General features: G+C 40.3%; 1 long non-coding RNA gene across 2 annotated transcripts in view; it reads right to left on the bottom strand.

The window, feature by feature from the left end:
* LOC119470800 overlaps window positions 1–5,521 on the bottom strand; it is a 92,699-nt gene extending 87,178 nt beyond the window's left edge. For both annotated transcript variants that reach the window (XR_005199768.1, XR_005199773.1), the window contains exon 1: window positions 4,935–5,521. This is a non-coding gene — a long non-coding RNA (uncharacterized LOC119470800). The remainder of the gene's footprint in view (window positions 1–4,934) is intronic.
* Window positions 5,522–7,457: the final 1,936 nt, after the last annotated feature.

Below are 7,457 nucleotides of genomic sequence, written 5' to 3'. Positions count from 1 at the left end.
ACCTTAATTGTATTTTTGTCTTTTCTCAGTAAAATGCATCTGGCGGTACTCATCTTGAATATCCCTGCTAACAGCTTTGCTATCAAAGTGTAAGCTGACTTCCAACCTCGGCTTCTCTGCATGGATGATTTCTTGCATTTTCTTTTAACCGTGTGACTAAATGCATGAACACAAATGCTCATACACATACACACAGATGTAGCCATATAGTACCCATACTATATTATGTTCTCCAATGCATAAATGTGCCATTTAATTCCTCATTGATTCAATACACAAAGTAGCAAGTGTATGGAAGAGTCAATATCATCTCTACTCAAATTTATTAAAAATGAAGACTCCTGGTGCTTGCCCAGAGCTGAGAGGTGTTGCGAATAAGGAGTCACTATAAATGGGCCAAAGTTATTTTGGGGGATGATGAAAATGTTCTAAATTAAATTGTAATGATGGTTGCACCACTCTGTAAATGTACTAAAAATTATTGAATTGTGCACATTAAATGAGTGGATTTTATGCTATGTAAATTATATCTCAATAACTCTGTTAATAAAAACAACATGATGTATCTGCTACACAAGCACAGGCCTGCAGAACAATGGGAGGACGTATCCTCACCGGTCAGGAATTCACACGCACTGAGGGTTTTCCATGTACAGTTGCCACATTCTTGCGCAGCTTTATTATTCACCTGTCACAAGAAAAGCTGCAAAGCTCTATGTGCCGGCATGAGTTGGAAATGTCTATTAACTTGTCAGCAAATGAAAAGGGTGAAGGGGTTTTCATCTCTCCAGATGAATTGGAACAGGTGCAGCATGTCTCCAAGATCGCTAATTAAAACTACTCAGGACTTATATTTATTTTACATGAAAAAGAGTTTTACATGTGTTTGAAAACTGTATGGAAATATAGCTTTTAAAAATTTGACTCTACAGTCGAGCTTGATTTCTGCTTTCTATCCGTTCGTGAATGGAACCCTTGCTAGGGCATGTGTCACATCCACTTTCATATACTTATTTTATATTTCACATACCCATATAGCAAATGTAAGCTCTATTTATTACCAAGAGGATTTGAGCTCATTTGGGTATGTCTATTCTTTCAATTTGTGCCACTTCCATTTGACTCCATGGAATGACACTGATACTGTTTTTTATATCATCTTTGGAGAATTTGAGGCTCTCGCCCTCCCAAATTCTGTGTATTTGTTTGTAGTTCAAGGAAAGGGAAATAAAGTGCATGGAAAGGAAAAGGAACTTAGATGGGTCTGTGTTATACATTCTTAAAAAGAGTCTGAACCTGAGCATAAGAAAACCTGTATTTGAAGAACTTATGAAATTTTAAACAAGCCACTAAGCCTATCCGTTCCTTAGATATTTAATCTCTTAAGGCCTAGCTCAAATGTCACTTCTTTCACAAAGCTCCCAGAGATCTCTTTAGCTGGAATCAGTATGTCCTCCTTCTATCCTCCTGTAAAACTGTGCACCCCTAGTACATTTTGGAGCACATTGGAGGAGGTATGCAGGGGTTGGCAAGCTGAGAGACAGTATAGTATTATGGTGAAGATTTAGATCCTGAAGTCAGAAAGTATCTGGGATGAAATCCCAGGCTTAGCACTTACTAGCTGTACAACCTTGGAAAAATCTCTAAATTTCTTGTCTACAAAATTAGAATAATAATGGTGTTTGCCTCGCTTGGTTTTCTTATGAAGGTTAAGTGGAGGAAGCCAAGTAAAACACTTCAAATACTGACTGGGACAGATGAAATGTTCCAGAAAGGATGGTTGCTGCTATTATTTACCAAGAAGGCAGGGCAACATAGTAAAAGAAACTTGAAAAAGAAAAACTGTGTTAAGTTCTAATTCTATAGGTTGCTAGCCCTGTGATCTGGGAAAATCCATTAACGATTTGACCATTAAGTCCTTCATCCATAATGTTAACTAGGTCAAATAGAGTTGCTAAGAGCCAAACGCAATTGAGGGTATGAACACGTTTTATAAGTGATAAAGCATTGTTTAAGTCTTAGATATTATTTGGAGGAAACTGAGTATATAAGAAAAATATATAATTTGTAGCCCATTAGAACCATGTTTAAGCTCTGGAATTATCATTCGCTAACTTTGTGGCCTTAGTAAATTACTTGTCTCTGTCTGTCAATTTCACCACATTAATGAAAAGTTAAAATTGCTATTGTAACCCTAAAATAAAACAATATTTAAGTACAGCATTCACAATCAAATACATAGCAGGTCTCAAACTGCTGGGCTCAAGCAATTTGCTGACCTCAGTGTCCCAAAGTACTGGGACAACTGGAGCAATATCACTCTTGATGCAGGAACAAGCAAAGATTTCACAGTGAAAACGCCAAAAGCAGTCACAACAGAAACAAAATTTGACAAATGGGATGTAATTAAACTAAAGAGCTTCTGCACAGCAAAAGAAACTATGAACAGAGTAAACAGACAATGCACAAAATGGGAGACTTTTGCAAACTATGCATCTAATCATCAGCACCTGTAAAGAACTTAAACAAATTTACAATAATAAAACATTAACAGATATACAAGAGACATGAACAGATACTTTTCAAAGAAGACACACATGCGGCAAGCAAGCATATGAAAGAAAGCTTAACTGCACTGCTCACTAGAGGGATGCAAATCAAAATTACAATGAGATACCATCTCACACCAGTCAGAATAGCTATTATTATGATGAGAAAAAGGAAGGCTTAGACACTGTTGGAGGTAGTATAAATTAGTTCAACTATTGTAGAGAACCATGTGGTGATCCACAGCATGGGATTCAACCCAGCAGTCCCATTTCTGAGTATATGCCCAAAGCAATATAAATCATTCTATCATAAAGACACATGCGTGTTCATTGCAGTACTATTTATAAGAGCAAAGACATGAAATCAACCCAAATACCCATCAACAGTAGACTGGATAAAGAAAATGTACATATACACCATGGAATACTATGCGGCAATAAAAAAACCTGAGATCATATCCTTTTCAGGAACATGGATGGAACTGGAGGCCATTATCCTAAGCAAACTAATGCAGGAACAGAATATCAAATACTGCATGTTATCACCTATAAGTGGGAGCTAAACGGTGAGAACACATGATCGCATAAAAGGGAACAACAGACAGAGGGACCTAACTAAGGGTAGAAAGTGAGAGGAGGCAGAAGATCAGGAAAAATAATTCATGAGCACTAGGCTTAGCACCTGGGTCACAAAATGATCTGTACAACAAACCCCTGTGATAGGAGTTCACCTAGGTAACAAACCTGTGCATGTACCCCTGAATTTAAAAGTTAAAATCAAAAGAAAAAATAAAAGGCTAAATGTTTAACAAAAAAAAAATGTACACGGCAGAAATAAAATCATTTAATTTCACTCCTTATCACAGTTTATTTTGTTATTTATGTCATATGTCTGTCAGTGATTTCCTGGAGTCAAAAGTAGACAGTGCACTGCTTTGCACATTCCAAACCCCCAGGAATGAATTCACACAATACAGAAAGACTTCAGCCCCACTTGTGAGTTGCTAGGTACGTTTGGTGGCTGCAGCTCACCTTCCAGGCTTTGGACAGAAACCCGATAGGTTCTGGGATATGTTTCTTTTGTCACATCTCAGGTTTAACACAAGACTGAAATGAATTGCCAAATACAAAAGTACTCTGACAATTTCCAATCCCTTTAATATAGAGACATGTGATTGCACAATGGCTGTCGCTATGTCAGGGCAGAGAGCCCTCTGCCTGGTATCAGGCTTCTCCTGCACTTTTCTCTAGACTGGGCACCAGCTGGAGTTACACGTGGCATCAGAAACAGAATTTCCTGGCATCGTGTGGGTCATGGTAGGAACCAGCAGTCAGCCTCCTCTGACAGTACCCCATCTTGAAGAAAGAAGGGCATATGTATCCTAGCTAGCATGGTCCACTGTAACCACTAGCCCACCAGTTTTTAGGGAGTTGGGAGCTTACGATTATCAACACTACGCTTTCCTTTTGCACTTCAGCCCCAGTAGTGGAGAAGTGAGGAGGATGGAGGTAAACCTTGCCTGAAATGGTTTCTATCTGGCAAGATAGATATGTCCTGGTGCCTGTCTGCTTTGAGCAGGCTTAGGAAGCAGGGCAGAATGTGGAAAGAAAGATCATGAGACTTGAAACTTGGTTTTAGATGGAATGAGAAAAATATATGAATCATATCAATCAGAAAAACATTTCGTTTCTCTAAATAACTGTCATGATAACAGACAGCAACTGCGAGGTCTCCACTGACAGTGGAACAGCCCTGGACCCAACACCAAGTAGCCACTGCTGGCCTCTTAAAGGTAGCTCCGCAAAACCAAAGATCACTTCTGTCTGCCTTTCTGACATCTGTCATGAGCTTACTCCTTCTTGTAAAGCCTTTTCCATTTCAGATCAGCCAGTTACCCAGAGTCAAAGCCCCCAACACTCAGTAAAAATAGAAAGCAAATGGAAGAATCATTAACACAGCAGAAACTATCTAATGCCAGTGGCTTCTTATGACAATACCTTAATCTCAGCTAAGTTGACCACTGGCTGATTTTAACAGAACTAAACAATGGAATGTGAGAAACACATGGCCAGGAGCTGAGGAGAGGGAAGTAAAAGGGAGCCAGGGAGGGAGTGAGAGGGGCTCTTCCCGCATAGCAAGTTACCAGAGAGAACAGGGCCTCATCTCCCGGCCCACTGTTTGTCAAGTCAAAAAGTAAGAAAAAAGAAAGAAAGAAAGAAAAGAATAAAAAAACTGCTATACTTAGTAACACGCAAGAACCATGCAATCAATTCAAACTCAACTAGTAAACCCACATCTTTCCGGAGAAAGAGACTTGGGCCACTTTCAAAGTCTTGCTTATGTGCGGCCACAGGAAGCAACATTATAAATATCCCCTTATGTACCTTTTTTGAGCAGCTGGCCAGGCCCGGGGAGTATCAAGCATTAAACATTAATTTCTCCGCCTTCTGGCTCTTTCCTACTTTGTATCCTCTCCTTTCTTTCACTCTCAAGGCAGAAAGAAACTGGAGTCTGAGTTGCACTGTGAAAAGACAAAAGAGTTTCTGCAGCTTGCAGCTTATCCAATCCAGGCAAGCAGCACCGACTTCAGGTGCTTGGGGAAGCCATCTGTAGCTCTTGAGGCGATGAAACAGGGCTGAGAATGCGGTGCTTTCTGGACGCTCTGCTTCCAGCTGGAAAGACCACCGAGGAAGCTGCTCTTAAAGCACTTTCTGCAAAATTGCCTCCATCCATTCCATCTGGTGTTCTCCAGTGATGGAGAGCTGCCTGGATTGTCCCAGAAACTGAGGCAAGGGCTGCCAGGGTTCCCTCCAGAGAGGCACAGAAATGAGGAAGAAGTGGGGACTTGTGTATTCCAGGTGAATCACAGAATGCTGGCCTTATACCTGTCATGCACAGGCAGCCTGAGCCTGGGGCCAGAGCTCAGTGTACCAGGGGAAGAGAAGCTGAAACACACAGAGCTGAGCTGCCTCTGAAATATACAATCCACAGACTAAATTCTGCTTAATGAAATAAAACACACACACACACACACACACACACACACACACACACACACACACACAGCAACATTTAGCTAAAAAGCTGGATGTATCAGGTCTGAGATGCAATAGAAATATTAAAGGCGTATGAAAAAGGAAGAAATTGTGATAATACTTTGGAGAATGTGAAAAACAAATGAAGAGATCTGAGGAGAGAGAAAGGAAAGTGAGCCAGGGAGGGAGAGAGGTGCTCCTCCCGCACAGCAAGTTATCCGGGGAACAGGGGCCTTCATCTCCCTGCCCACTGTTTATCAAGGCACGTGGGGAATGAAGGCACAGTGTGCTCTTTGTGTGCTTTTTCATCATTTTTTCCATGTGCGCCGATTGAACCAAAGCCTCCGTGTGGCACGCTGACAATGCCCTTTACCCTCCTTTTATCTGGCCTGTTCTCTAGACTTGTCATTATTTTTCAGTCCCCACATGTTGAGTTCCTTTCATCTTTTCTTAGAAATGATTACCTTCGGACCTGTTAAATGAAGAGCTATGACATGGCACATAACGCCTGAGCCCTTTCAAATGGACCTCCTTGAAGAATTCATTTTAATACTAGAAAGGGAGCTTCCTAAATAATCTTTGCTGTATATTATTATCACAAGAGGACTAGAGATGCATCTCTAGGGGCACCTACCTGTTAGGCCCCAGAGAAAAGAGGATGAGGGAAATAGGATCAGTGAATGTGAAATTACCATATGCTCTGGTTTAGGCAATTTTAGAGTAAAAAATATATGTTTCTATTTAGTCAATTATTTATATATAATCTTAATAGTTTTAATAATAATTTGAAGTATCTTACAAAAAAAGACCTGGTTCAGTAATAGACACAGGTAATTAGACTAACAGTGGTGGAAAAGGATATATATATATGTGTGTGTGTGTGTGTGTGTGTGTGTGTGTGTGTGTGTGTGTGTGTGTGTGGAGAGAGAGAGAGAAAGAGAGAGCGAGCGAGCACACCCCCCCCCCACTAAACCATAACTAAGATAGGAACAAAGCATTGCATGTCACTTCCTGGTAGCTGCAGCAAAAATATTGCAGAATGTTTAATTACCAATGGCTGAGAAGAGCATAACATTATTTATTTGGGACACTTTTCTGGAAGTGAGTTGTAAAATATACTTCAGTGTATCTACATGCCTTTATTTAGAGACACAAGCATGAGCAGTGAACAAAGTCCTGGGAATTATTTGTGTGGGTGGCTCTGAGAACCACCCTATCTCTTCAAATGTGTGCTTCCTATGTTTGTGCATGTATGTGAACGCTCTGAAAGTACAATGGGGTCCAGCTGGAGGTAATTATACCTCAGAATTAGCATGAAGAATTTTGAAAACATGGCTGCTCCTCTCATCTCCCAGAAAAGTTCTGTTTGAATGAGTATAATTATAAGGGATCATTCTCAGAAATACAGTTAAAAGAAAACTTCTTCTATGTCCCTTCTGTTCTTATCAGATAATATCTGCTCCAGCAACGGGTAGAGTCCAGAGAGACAGCCTCTGGAGACTGCTTTGCTCTATCTTAACCTAGGCAGGGAGGATCTACAGAAAAGATCTGATTTTGGCTTTCTCAAAGTTCTTTCAATTATAACCCATATCCTGTGTCATTCTGTCTCACTAAAGTGTTCAATATTCTAGTATGGACATCATTGCCCTGACCTCAATAACTTTTTTTCTGAAATGTACATCTCTAGTTTGATTCAAAATGTTCACGTTCTAAAGAATCAGAGTGTTTCTTCTTTCTCAAAGTGGTTCTTCAAGGTAAGTCCTCTTCCTTCTCATGACTGAAGTGTAGGATTGGGTGATCATCACTACCAGGCTTTTAGCAAAGCTCTGAAAACCTAATCCTGGAATGTGGAACCCCTGAGCAAAGATGCAG

This window comes from Cebus imitator, unplaced genomic scaffold, assembly GCF_001604975.1.
Source record: "Cebus imitator isolate Cc_AM_T3 unplaced genomic scaffold, Cebus_imitator-1.0 Scaffold1, whole genome shotgun sequence".
In the NCBI taxonomy this organism is placed as follows: Eukaryota; Metazoa; Chordata; class Mammalia; order Primates; family Cebidae; genus Cebus; species Cebus imitator.
This window is presented reverse-complemented; position numbering and strand designations above follow the sequence as displayed.